The sequence below is a fragment of the Somniosus microcephalus genome, chromosome 14 (assembly GCF_052327205.1).
Source record: "Somniosus microcephalus isolate GS21.2 chromosome 14, FLI_Smic_1.0, whole genome shotgun sequence".
In the NCBI taxonomy this organism is placed as follows: domain Eukaryota; kingdom Metazoa; phylum Chordata; class Chondrichthyes; order Squaliformes; family Somniosidae; genus Somniosus; species Somniosus microcephalus.
The window spans coordinates 121,559,584-121,571,882 of record NC_141000.1 but is presented as its reverse complement, the minus strand read 5'-3'; the positions used below and the strand labels follow the sequence as shown (position 1 = coordinate 121,571,882).

General features: G+C 50.0%; 1 protein-coding gene across 3 annotated transcripts in view; it reads right to left on the bottom strand.

Moving 5' to 3' along the window:
- ncam2a (neural cell adhesion molecule 2a) overlaps positions 1–12,299 on the bottom strand; it is a 659,443-nt gene that overhangs the window by 204,697 nt on the left and 442,447 nt on the right. The window lies entirely within an intron of this gene.

Below are 12,299 nucleotides of genomic sequence, written 5' to 3'. Positions count from 1 at the left end.
AAAAAGGCTACGTGCCGCCCATCCTGGTTGAGGGTGGCTGCTAAGGCGAAGTCGGACGCATCGCTTTCGACCTGGAAAGGGATGTTTTCATCCACTGCCCGCAGCGCGGCCTTCTCAATGTCATGTTTAATGCTGTTGAAGGCGGCGTGGGCCTCGGCCGTGAGCGGGAAGGACGTTGATTTCAGGAGGGGACGGGCCTTGTCGGAATAATTGGGGACCCATTGGGCGTAATAGGAGAAGAACCCCAGGCACCTTTTCAGGGCCTTGGGAGTGTTTGGTAAGGGTAGCTCCCGTAGGGGGCGCAATCGGTCGGGGTCCGGACCGATTTCCCCGTTTTCCACCTCGCAGCCCAGGATACAGAGGCGCGTGGTGCTAAAGACACACTTATCCTCGTTGTAGGTGAGATTGAGTCTGAGGGCGGTTTTCAGAAATCTCGCGAGGTTCAAGTCGTGGTCTTGCTGGTCGTGGCCGCAGATGGTGACGTTGTCTAGGTATGGGTAGGTGGCTGTTAACTGGTTCTCATCGACCATGCGGTCCATCTCCCGCTGGAAGACCGAGACCCCATTCGTTACCCCAAAGGGGACTCTGAGGAAGTGGTAGAGGCGTCCGTTCGCCTCGAAGGCGGTGTATGGATGGTCCTCCAGCCTAATGGGGAGCTGGTGGTATGCCGATTTTAGGTCGATGGTGGAAAACACCCGGTATTGCGCGATTTGGTTAACCATATCCGCTATGCGGGGCAGAGGGTAGGCGTCTAGCTGGGTGTATAGATTAACCGTCTGGCTATAATCTATCACCATCCGCTTCTTTTCGCTACCCTTAACTACTACTACCTGGGCGCGCCATGGGCTGGTACTGCATTCGATGATACCCTCCCGCTTGAGTCTTTCTACTTCCGACGCAATGAACCGTCTATCCTCCCAGCTGTACCGCCTACTCTTGGTCGCTATGGGTCGACAGTTGGGTGCGAGGTTGGCGAACAGAGAGGGGGGCTTGACCTTCAGGGTAGCCAGACCGCACATTGTGAGGGGCGGCTGGGACCCACCGTAGGTAAGCGTGATACTTTGGTGGTGGCACTGGAAGTCCAGACCCAAGATCACGCTCACACAGAGATCTGGCATTATCAATAGTTTAAAATCTCTGTACTCAGTGCCTTTTACCGACAGCATAACCGCGCAGAAACCTGTGATTTTTGAGGTATGAGTCTTATCAGCCATGGCGATTTTGCCCTGTGTGGGGACTATCGTTAGTGAAAGTCGTTTTACCAGGCTAGGATGAATAAAGCTTTCGGTGCTCCTGCAGTCAATCAAGCATTTAACCTTGTTCCCGTTTACCTCTATGGCCATCATCGATTTAGACAACGGGTGCGGCCTGGATTGATCCACTGTGATCGAGGCCACCAGTGGGTCCTGGAGGTCCGTGTAGTCGGGGCAAGATGGTGGATTCCATGAGGGTGGACAAGATGGCTTCCAAGATGGCCGCTCCCACGGCACGCACGCAGCGGTGGTGGAGTTGGAGGCGGGGTTCCCTCTGCAGACTTTGCTGAAATGTCCTTTCTTCCCGCATTTAAAACAGGTGGTGCCCTTCGCTGGGCACAGATGCCTGGAGTGTTTGTCCTGGCCGCAGAAGTAGCATTTCGGGCCCCGATGCATTGCGGCAGTAGTGGGGCTCCTGGGTGGGGGCTGGGGCTCCGATGGTGCTGGGCTGGCCTGAGACCTGGGAGGTGAAGATGGCTTCCAAGATGGCGGCCCCCATGGCACGCACGAGGCGGAGTGGGCCGCGTGGCCTGGGGAACAGGATTCAGAGTTCCTCTGGGCCATATCCAGCGATCGCGCTATACCCATAGCCTGTTTTAAGTCCAGTCCCTCCTTTTCAAACAGCTTCTGCCGAATGTAATTTGAGCTGAGGCCCGCAATAAAGGAGTCTCGGATCAGCTCCTCCGTGTACACGGTGGCAGACACGGCCTTACAGTTACAGTCTCTGCCCAGTACTTTTAGGCTTAGCATAAAATCCTCTAGTGACTCACCATGCCGCTGCGTGCGAGTAGTCAGAAGATGCCTGGCGTACACCTCGTTTATTGGCCGCACGTAGTGGGCCTTCAGAATGGTGCAGGCATCCCCGTAGCTGGTGGCGTCTTGGATGAGAGGGGAGACCCGATGGCTCACCCAGTTTCGCAGGATTCCCAGTTTCACGTCTCCGGTGGCGGCTGCTATGGCGGTGGATGAGTATGCAATGAAAAATTCGAAGCATTGGAACCAGTGTCCGAACTGTGTGGCTGCGTCTGAGGCATGGGGGTCCAGATCCAAGCGCTCTGGTTTCAGGAGTCGATCCATCTTGTTGTTTTAGTGATTAAAATTGATGTGCCATCGATGACTCAAAGACAAGGATTCAACTAAGGCTTTTAATCACTAAGAACTTTGCAGGTCTTTACACATCGGGTTCGCCCACTAGAATGACTCATACAGCTCTTGAGACCTTTATATGGCAAAAGACAGGGGTGTAGCCAATACACACAATAGGAAAAAGGGGGCGGTACACACACAATACAAAGCAGGCAAAACACAGGGGTGATGAAGGCATATATTTCATCACACCAGTGTTATTTGGATGACATCCTGGTTACGGGCAAAAATGACAATGAACACCTTGCCAACCTGGAACAGGTGCTCACAAGACTGCAGGAATATGGGCTACGAGCCAACCGTCCCAAATGTGAGTTCTTCAGGAGACAAATCTCGTATTGTGGCCACATGATTGATGAGGAAGGGTTGCATAAGTCGCCGGACAAGATTGAGGCTGTAGTCAAGGCTCCAGCACCAGAAAATGTGTCGCAACTGAGGTCGATCCTCGGGTTGGTGAACTACTACCATAAGTTCTTGCCGAATTTATCTACAATTCTGCACCCACTGAATGCCCTCCTTCAAACTGGTGTAACATGGAAATGGAGTGATGAGTGTAAGCGTGCCTTTCAGGAATGTAAATGCCAAATCACTTCAAAAGAAGTATTGGCCCACTACAACCCAACACTACCGATTCGGTTGGCATGTGATGCGTCACCTTTCGGCATTGGAGCGGTGCTGTCACACAAATTCCGTGACGGTTCAGAGAGGCCAATAGCCTTTGCATCGTGCTCGCTAACCTCAGCCGAGCGTAACTACGCCCAGATTGACAGGGAGGCCCTCAGCCTGGTGTGGGGGGTGAAGAAGTTCAATCACTATCTGCACGGGCAGAAATTCACCCTACTGACTGATCATCAACCCCTGGTCTCAATTTTTAACCCAAAGAAGGGCGTTCCGGTGATGACGGCACAACGGCTGCAAAGATGGTCACTTTTTCTAGGGGCACATCAGTATGACATAGAGTACAAAGGTACGAAACAACATGGAAACGCTGATGGGCTGTCGCGCCTACCATTGCCTACGGCGGAAGAAGCACCTGCAGTGGACCCGGTGGAGATATTCCATGCGACCATAGTCGAATGTTTGCCTGTTACAAACGCAAGTATTGAGAAGGAAACCCGAAATGACCCGACACTCTCTCGGGTCTATGATTTGACGGTGAAGGGATGGCCAGCATATGGCGACTCACTGTTGCCAGCATTCTCGCCAAGGAGGGAACAGCTGTCAGTGTGCCGGGGAACCTTGATGTGTGGATCCCGAGTGGTAATTCCACCCAAGTTGAGAGATAGAGTACTCAATGAGCTTCACGAGGGTCATCTGGGAGGGGTAAAAATGAAGAGCCTAGCCAGGGCGTTTGTGTGGTGGCTGGGAATCGATCAAGAAATCGAGGATATGACCAAGAGATGCACAGGATGCCAGAAGGTCCAAAACGCTCCACCACAGGCCCCGCTACATCCATGGGAGTGGCCCTCATCTCCATGGCAACGGGTACACATTGATTTCGCTGGTCCATTTATGGACTCAATGTTTCTAATCGCTGTGGACGCCCATTCGAAATGGCCAGAGGTCATTAAAATGTCCACTACCACCATGGAGAAAACTATTGCAGTCCTAAGGACCATCTTCGCCAGGAATGGGTTGCCAGAACAGATCTGTTCCGACAATGACCCACAATTTGTGTCTGAGGATTTCCGGAGGTTCCTGAAGAATAATGGGGTGAAACATTACACATCTGTCCCATATCATCCAGCCACAAATGGATTGGCTGAGAGGTTTGTTCAGACCTTTAAAAAGGCCATAAAGGCAATGTATAATGACGACATACCACTGCAACACAAGGTGGATAACTTCCTGTTTGCTTACCGGAATGCGACACATGCAGTAACCAACCAAACTCCAGCCGTACTGTTTTTCAACCGGAGACTAAGATGTCGCTTGGATTTGCTCAAACCAAACATAAGACGAGATGTTGAGGATAAGCAGTTCCAGCACATAAATGAGAAGCCAACCAGGAGCTTCAAGATAGGGCAACCAGTCCTGGCCCGTGACTACCGAACAGAAAAATGGCAGCCAGGCACGATATGCACACAGCAGGGGCCATTAATGTACACAGTGGACGTTGGAGAGAGCATCGTGAGACGCCATGCTGACCAGATTCTAGAGTCACAGGAACAAGCCAAACCTGTACCACAAGCATGTGCACCTGGTAATGAGCCCGAAGTACAGATTGCGTCTACCTCAGAAGCAGGGGTATTGGAAGCTGACGAACCATTCTCGGGTTGTTCCTTTCCTTTAAACCCAATGAAGCGTCTTTAGGATTCGGCTACCTCAAACTTTAGTTGAAAGTGAACGTCTGAGAAATACGCCTGATCCGGGGTAGCCCCAAAGGGGCCTGGACTAGTAAATATCCTTTCATGACAACACCTCAAAAGCACTTCATCGGCTGCAAAGCGATATGGGACGTTCTGAGGTCGTGAAAGGCCCTGTGGAAATGCAAGTCTTTCTTCTCTTACAGTTAGTTGGAGCGAATGGTGAGTAGTTAGTTGTGGTTGTTGTAACAGGCCATAATGGCAGGTGGACTGAGTGCACACCTGTGTACACACCTGTGGTTGGAGGTGGTAACTCACTGAGGTTGTGGATTGGGGGTTGACAAATCAGTGTGAGATGGTGGGTTGGGAGTATGATTGGTGAATCAATGTGGGTGTTGGTCAGGGAGGGGAGGGGTGGCGTGTGGGTAGGGCTGCTTAAATCACTCTGAAACCAACTGTGTTATTTTAAGGCAAATGGGTCACCGCCAGCATTAAAGTAACATCAATGGGTAATCCCAGGCGTACGGGCAGGCAGGGGTGGTGTGTTGTTGTGTGGAAGTGTAAATAAAATGGCCAATGAACTGGCTAACAAAATGGCTTCGCATAAGGAATGAACTGCATTTCGGAAAGGGAGCAAAGAGGAACTTCAGCTTCGCAAAATGCAAGCATAGCAGAATTGGCAGTTTTGCAAACTCAATAAGAAGGAAGAGGGACACCTGCTCTTTGACCTGTGGTTTAGTATTAAAGAACAATAAAGGTCACGAGGGCTTGACTGCTGGATGGAAGATTGAATCATTGCAGGATATGGTTAACTAGCTATTGTACGGCATCCAATCGCGATTCGGCACCTCAGAAAGGCATACGCTGCAGTAAGACAAGACAGGAACTTGTGATTCAGATGGTCCGACTGGTAGAGCTAAGAAGCGGATTTGAAAGAATAGGCTTTGTTTAATGTAAGTTGTTTTTTGAGAAATTAGTGTTGCTAAACCAATGATGTAATGTCCACATATTATCTGGAACTTGTTTACTCCAATGTATAAATATGAGCCTCTTGTAAGCGTTCGTTGAAGTTGTAGTATCAACCTTTGATTGTACTGCTCTTCCCTTGTGACAAGTAAAAAAGTATGGTTTGCCAGTTACTCTGTGTCTGAGTCTTGCTCGAACTTCGACAGTTGGCAAATGGCTGTGAGGTTAAGAACATAAGAAATAGGAGCAGGAGTCGGCCACACGGCCCCTCGAGCCTGCTCCGCCATTCAAAAAGATCCTGGCTGATCTTTGACCTCAACTCCACCTTCTCGCCCAACCCCCATATCCTGTGATTCCCCTAGAGTCCAAAAAACTATCTGTCTCAGCCTTGAATAGACTAAATGACTGAGCCTCCACATCCCTCTGGGGTAGAGAATTCCAAAGATTCACAACCCTCTGAGTGAAGAAATTCCTCCTCATCTCAGTCTTAAATGGCCGACCCCTTATCCTGAGACTATGGCCCCTAGAACATCCACGACTGTGTGGCTGTTCATGGTTCCAACACCATCATCAAGTTTGCAGATGATACCACAGTGGTAGGTCAGATCTCCAACAACGATGAGTCAGCCTACAGGGAGGAGGTCCAGCATCTCGTGAAGTGGTGCGCCGATAACAACCTGGCCCTTAACATCAAGAAAACCAAGGAAATCATTGTGGACTTCAGGAAGTCTAAAGGCGGAAGTCACACCCCCATCCACATCCATGGGGCTGTGGTGGAAAGGGTGGACAGCTTTAAGTTCCTCGGAGTCCACATCACGGAAGACCTCTCCTGGTCCCTCAATACCTCCTCTTTGGTGAAGAAGGCCCAGCAGCGCCTATACTTCCTAAGGAGGCTGAAGGGATGTAACCTGTCACCCCGATCCTCTCTAACTTTTACCGCTGCACAATAGAGAGCATCCTGACGAACTGTATCACAGTATGGTATGGCAGCTGTAGCTCCTATGACCGGAAAGCCCTGCAGCGGGTAGTCAAAACTGCCCAACACATTACCGGCACCCGGCTACCGACCATAGAGAACATCTATCAGAAACGCTGTTTATGGAGGTCACTGACCATCATCAAAGACCCTACCCACCCCAGCCACAGTCTGTTCGCCCCCTCTGCCATCTGGGAGACGCTACAGATGCATTCGCACCCAAACGACCAGATTCAGGGACAGCTTCTTTCCCAGGGCTGTCATCCTACTGAACTCCACAAATAAACTCTAAAGCCTGCACATCTGCCAATGCACTTTATAATGTTTATGTTAATGTATTACAAGCCAAATGAATGTTGAATGTTTAAATGTCTTAATCTAAATGTACACTCTCGGGAGCCACAAGCCTACATTTCGTTGTATTGCACTTGTGCACTAACAATGACAATAAAGTTGATTATTATTATTATTATTATAGTTCTAGACTCTCCAGCCAAGGGAAACATCCTCTCAGCATCTACCCTGTCAATCCCCCTCAGAATCTTATATGTTTCAATGAGATCACCTCTCATTCTTCTAAACTCCAAAGAGTATAGGGCCCAATCTACTCAATCTCTCCTCATAGCACAAATCTATCATGTCAGGGATCAATGGTCAATGGGAGCAATGCTAAATGCCTGTGGGCCGGGAGAGGCTGGGATTAGACCAATTGGATCACATCTTGCTCAGAAGCATGGTGAGGAGCTGGAAGAAGATTGCTACCTTGATAACTCTGGGAGTTTACCCAATGATAAGTTAAACCAAACAGACCATTAAAGTCCCAGGATTTACCTGTGCCAAGATGGCTCAAAAGCTCATCTTATTGAGCCAATAAGCAGTTACTTTGAATGAAAAAGGAGGCAATAAGGACAAAATGAACAAACTGTTAGATCAGGCAGCTCAGTAAGAACTTGCCCCAATCAGTTCTTGTTCAGCATTGTTGGGTATTACTGGCACCATAGCCGTCATCTAACTTGACGGTGGCAGGAGGTGCCTCAGTGTCCCTGAGTGAGGCAGGGGACAATTGGGACAGCGCCCCTTTCAGCTGCTGGTTATCCTGCTGAAGGTGCGAGTGCGTGGACAAGAGTAGGCTGGTGGAGGGCATCACTGAGCTGGGCTTTGATGGTCCCTGTGGTCAGGCGGCCTGCCAACTCTCACCTTTAAGGCTCATTTGTGGAAAGAATGGAACAGCAGTGCACTGATTATATTACTGGACTGGTCATCCAGAGGTTAAAAATAGAAAATGCTGGGAAATACTCAGCAGGTCAGGGCAGCACCTGTGGCGAGAGAAACAGAGTTAACGTTTCAGATCGATGACCTTTTGTCAGAACAGATGCTGCCTGACCTGCCGAGTATTTCTAGCATTTTCTGTTTTTATTTCAGATCTCCAGCACCTGCAGTATTTTGCTTTTGTGTTGTGGTAATCCAGAGGCTTGGGATAATAAGCCAGAGGGAGCATGAAACTGTCAGATTGCTGCAAAAACCCAACTGGTTCACTAATGTCCTTTAGGGAAGGAAATCTGCCGTCCTTACCCGGTCTGGCCTCTATGTGACTCCAGACCCACAGCAACGTGGTTGACTCTTAACTGCCCTCTGAGGTGGCCGAGCAAGACACTCAGTTGTATCAAAGCTCTGTCAGCGGTTCAAGAAGGCGGCCCACCACCACCTTCTCGGGGCAACTAGCGATGGGCAATAAGTGCTGGCCTCGCCAGTGACGCACACAAAAAATTGGCACTTGGGTGAGATAACAGAGGACAATTTGACAGCATGGAACCATAAGGAGGCAACATCAATAAGGAGAAATATTTTATGTTTTAAAAAGAAGCAATTTGAATCAACAGCAAATCAGCCTGTAGAATAGTTCTACGTAAATCAACAGAGACAGCGAAATAGAGAGAAAGAACGAGAGGAAGAGAGAGCAAGAAAGAGAGCGATACAGAGAAAGAGAGAGAGAGGGAGCAACAAAGAGAGAAACAGCAAGAGAGAGAGAGAAAGAGAGAGAAAGAGAGAGGGAGCAACAGAGAGAGAAACAGAGAGAGAGAGAGAAAGAAAGAAGGAGCAACAGAGAGAGAGAGAAAGAGAGAGAGAGAAAGAGAGAGGGAGCAGCAGAGAGAGAAACAGAGAGAGAGAGAGGGGGAGCAACAGAGAGAGAGAAAGAGAGGGAGCAACAGAGAGAGAGAAAGAGAGAGGGAGAGAAAGGGAGCAACAAAGAGAGAGAGAGTGAGAGAGAGAGAGAGAAAGAGAGGGAGCAACAGAGAGAGAAAGAGAGAGAGAAAGAGAGGGAGCAACAAAGAGAGAGAGAAACCAAGAGAGAGAGAAAGAGAAAGGGAGCAACAAAGAGAGAGAGAAAGAGTGAGAGAGAAAGAAAGAGAGGGAGCAACAAAGAGAGAGAGAAACAGAGAGAGAGAAAGAGAGAGAGAGAGGGAGAGAGAGAGACAGAGAAAGAGAGGGAGCAACAAAGAGAGAGAGAGAAACAGGGAGAGACAGAGAAAGAGAGAGAGAGAGGGAGAGAGAGAGGGAGCAACAGAGAGAGACAGAGAAAGAGAGGGAGCAACAAAGAGAGAGAGAGAAACAGGGAGAGACAGAGAAAGAGAGAGAGAGAGGGAGAGAGGGAGAGAGAGAGGGGGAGCAACAGAGAGAAACAGAGAGAGAGAGGGAGCAACAAAGAGAAAGAGAAAGAGAGAGAGAGAGGGAACAGAGAGAGAGAGAAACAGAGAGAGAAAGAGAGAGAGAAAGAGAGACTGAAACACAGAGACAGAGATAAATTATTTCTTTTTGGCTCAGTCTGTGGAAACGTCGGTTTTCAGTTGGCAGGCTATGTTGTAGGAACGTGTCTAATACATTTTCCAGTGATAACATTATACTCAATTATAGCAGCTGACACTCATTATTATTACAGCATTAAACATGGCGTTGCATGGTTACTCACAAGGCTTACTTAACAGCTGGTCTGCAGCTGGAACAAAGCCATTAACTGGTCGTCTAATGATTAAGAAATTACACTGATAATAAGTAAAAATTATATTTTTGTGATACAGTATTAGGGTAAAGAAGCTTGTATAGTTCCTCAGTGCACTATTATGAAGGAAATGGGTTAATGTCTCATTTAAATTAGTGGACAGGGGAATGTCACACAAATAGGCTAAATGAATGTAAACTAATACTTTAAAACAAGAATTTCAAAGCTCTGGAAAGAGTAACCAGAGTGCTCTCACAGACCTTTCACTCTAACATGCTCTGACACACACACTCCTCATAGATGGGTGTCAGCCATGGCTCGGTGAGCAGCACTCTCGGCTCTGGGGTGAGAAGGCTGTGGGCTCAAGCAACACTCCAGCGACTTGAGCACCTAACCTAGGGCTGACACTCCTGGTGCAGCGCTGAGGGAGAGCGCTGAGGGAGAGCGCTGCACTGTCGGGGGTGCCGTCTTTCGGATGAGACTTTAAATCGAGGCTCCGTCTGCCCTTCTCAGGTGGGTCTGAAAGACAGCATGACACTATTCCCTCCGGTGTCCTGGCCAACATTTATCCCTCAACTAAAAACAGAAAATCTGGCCATTATCGCTGTTTGTGGGAGCTTGCTGTGTGCCAGTAGGCTGCTGCGCTTCCTACATTGGTTATTTCATAACCTCGGGACATCCAGAGGTTATGAAAAGCACTGTATAAAATGCCAGTCCTTTCTCGCCTTGACGAGCTCAAAGAAATTCGCCAAAGAAAATTTTTTTCGAAAGAAAGATTAGATAGCTAAGGGAGCAACTGTTTCAGTAATGAAAGCTGTAACCTAATATAAGCTGAGAGTGGGTTCTGTGTGTTCTGGGAATGCTGCCTGCTATGTACTAAGCTTTTAGTTTTGATCAAATATATATGCTCTCCCAGCTAAATGCATTCATAGACATATAAGCATTGGCTTGCTTTGTGACCAAGTTAATTTGACATAAAAGCCATACTCTTCTGCAGGATAATGTATTTTGTTCTGCTTAGAACATTCTTAAAAGCATCCGTAAGGAGAAAAAAAAACAGAAAAATTAAGTTTAATGGATTTTTTTTTTAAACAGTCCCGCCCCCCGACGTGCTCACAACAGGCCAAAGACTTGTAATCAGCCAACAAAGCCACTTTATTCAACTAATGCCATCTTCTCGAGTCTGTCCTTTCAAGGAGCTAGATTTTGAAAGCAAATTTAAATTATATGTTTTTTTTTTAACATTCTATCATCTTCACAGATGGGTATCCTTTCAACAAAAAAAAAGTACTTTAGTTCTGAAAAGATAAAAGCCTGTTGTAATTGGAAGATTGGTGAAGCCAGGCTCGCCCAGGGTTCACTCATTCATGCCAGGTTCTGCGTCCATTTAGTTACAGTAAAATATATAGCGGTGAACTTTCTGTAGCTGTACTATACAGCACACAGTGTTAAGATGGATGGGCTGAGGGGAGTGTGGCAGGGAGAGGGAGCTGGGAGAGGGGGCAGGGAGAGGGGGTTGGGAAAGGGGGCTGGGTGCGGGGGCTGGGAGAGGGGGTTGGGAAAGGGGGCTGGGTGCGGGGGCTGGGAGAGGGGGTTGGGAGAGGGGGCAGGGAAAGGGGGCAGGGAAAGGGGGCTGGGTGCGGGGGCTGGGAGAGGGGGCAGGGAGAGGGGGCAGGGAAAGGGGGCAGGGAAAGGGGGTTGGGAGAGGGGGCTGGGAGAGGGGGTTGGGAGAGGGGGCTGGGAGAGGGGGTTGGGAGAGGGGGTTGGGAGAGGGGGCTGGGAGAGGGGGCTGGCAGAGGGGGTTGGGAGAGGGGGCTGGGAGAGGGGGCTGGGAGAGGGGGTTGGGAGAGGGGGTTGGGAGAGGGGGCTGGGAGAGGGGGCTGGGAGAGGGGGTTGGGAGAGTGGGCTGGGAGAGGGGGCTGGGAGAGGGGGCTGGGAGAGGGGGTTGGGAGAGGGGGCAGGGAAAGGGGACTGGGAGAGGGGGCTGGGAGAGGGGGCTGGGAGAGGGGGTTGGGGGAGGGGGCTGGGAGAGGGGGCTGGGAGAGGGGGTTGGGAGAGGGGGCTGGGAGAGGAGGCTGGGAGAGGGGGCTGGGAGAGGGGGTTGGGAGAGGGGGCTGGGAGAGGGGGCTGGGAGAGGGGGTTGGGAGAGGGGGCTGGGAGCGGGGGCTGGGAGAGGGGGCTGGGAGAGGGGGCAGGGAAAGGGGGCTGGGAGCAGGGGCTGGGAGAGGGGGCTGGGAGAGGGGGATGGGAGAGGGGGCTGGGAGAGGGGGCAGGGAAAGGGGGCTGGGAGCGGGGGCAGGGAAAGGGGGCTGGGAGAGGGGGCAGGGAAAGGGGGCAGGGAAAGGGGGCTGGGAGAGGGGGCTGGGTGCAGGGGCTGGGAGAGGGGGCTGGGAAAGGGGGCAGGAGCAGAGAGTAATTAGGCTTTGATGAAGAAATAATTTATTTCCATCGCACTCCATCCCACCCCACCTCACCCACAAAACTACAAAAGCTGTCAGAAATATGCAACAACTTGTATTTACACAGTGCCTTTAACATAGTAAAACGCCCCAAGGTGCTGCACAGGAGCGATTATCAGACAAAATTTGACACCGAGTCACATAAGGAGGTATTAGGACAGGTGGCCAAAAGCTTGGCCAAAGAGGTAGGTTTTA